This window comes from Urocitellus parryii, chromosome 9 (assembly GCF_045843805.1).
Source record: "Urocitellus parryii isolate mUroPar1 chromosome 9, mUroPar1.hap1, whole genome shotgun sequence".
Lineage (NCBI taxonomy): Eukaryota > Metazoa > Chordata > Mammalia > Rodentia > Sciuridae > Urocitellus > Urocitellus parryii.
The window spans coordinates 47681484-47683258 of record NC_135539.1 but is presented as its reverse complement, the minus strand read 5'-3'; positions in this window follow the sequence as shown (position 1 = coordinate 47683258).

Sequence of the window (1775 nt, the reverse complement as noted above, 5' to 3'; positions counted from 1 at the left end):
CTTCAGGCCTTAAAATAGTCTTTTTCGGTTATGCAGATGTAGCTCAGTAGTTTTATTCAGAGATTGGAAATCACACATTTTCTACTGTCAGGATAATTTATTATATATGAATGCATTTCTCCCTCGAGCATTTATGCATATGGGGACAAAAAGCAAAGATGTAAAACACACTTCTGGCAGAGTATCTTTTTATTTGACTTTCATTCAATTTGCATCCGGGAAAGTTTGCCAGCAAAATTAATGCTTGGTAAATTATCATTTTCCCCTTCAATTATTCATCATTTGTTTTTCTAGTGCTGGGGATCAAAACCAGGGCCTTTCACATACTAGGCAAGCTTTCTGCCACTAAACTACAGCCCTTAGCCTTTTTCAATTATTTTAATGGTGAAAATGATTGACTTAATGCTTGATCTGTCTTTTGAAATACAGAGCAGTCCTATTTAATAAGAAAATGTAACCTATTGCTTTATGATGCGAAGGCAGCCATATACAAATATTACCTGTATCAACATGTCCTCAGAACGCCTTCGAGCTCAGCCTTCTTCGTAACCAGTTCCTTCTACGTGAATTACTGGGTGGCTGTCTGTGGTCCTGCTAATGACTGATGGACTCAGGGTGAGCCTTTCAAGGAAAAAACAACCTAGACTCTACTCATGGGTGTTGGGAGTGGTCAAGCATGAAGGTTAAGCCAAAGAGGCTGTCTTGGCCTCACTGTGATAGCTTGAACTCCACATGGAAGGAAAATGGAACAGTTGGAAACAAACAAGAATCCAAGAGAAAAAGAGAAGCAGAAATGGAGTGAATGATCTGCATCCGAACGATGGCAGAAACTACAAATGGGATCCACAGATGCCTACTGAAGGGAATGAAGCATCCTGATATCCTGAGGCTGCCTGGGCCCTGAGCTCTGACGATTCCCAGACTGGGCCATCTCTTCAAGGCCTGACTAATGCAGTCAGGCCCCTCCCCACTGCCCATTTCCTTCTTTCCATCACACCTTTACAGTAAATTCTACTAACTTAATGGGACTGATATCTTTTCCTTACAGCCCACACTACTTAACATAATACTAATTATTAAAATGTTAACTTTTAAAGCATCTGCATATTTATGGTTACATAATATGACCATTCATTTCAGTAAAATAATATGGGCAGTAGGGTCTTAGAAAATAAGATTAAGGAAAATGCATATAGGAGACATTTTTCCAAAACTTATCATAACATTTTAAACCAAGTACAAATAATACAAAAATCATTATTGGGGCTGTGGGCTTTGACTTAGAATTTACATAATAAATTTGGGCTAGAAACAGCCTCAAACAATTTATGTTAAATGTTTAGTATGTGTTGTACTGTACCTTTTAGTTTGATGCAATTTCCAGAGCTTCCTTAGTAAAGGATTGGTAAAAAATTCATTCAGATTTGTGATTATTTTGAAAAACACAGTTCACAATTGGGAGTCTTATGATGTAGCAAATGCCAAGGTTTTGAGGTGGGTTCTTTCTGCTGCCCCTCCCCCAGGTGGAGGGAAAATCCACTAGGGAACAGCCCTGAGTGTTCAGGTCTTCGATTATAAACAGGCTTTTCATTGCTAATGTCTTATCTTTGAAGTCTTGGGTCTGGCCCTCATTATCAAAAACTTCTATCCTTAGGTAAAACAGTAAAGATGAACATCATTTTTATTCTCCACAAATTTTATAGTTAAGAAAGCAACTTTGCTTTTTTTTTTAAATGGAGGGTTTTTTTTCAAGATAACTATAGATTCTCATGTAT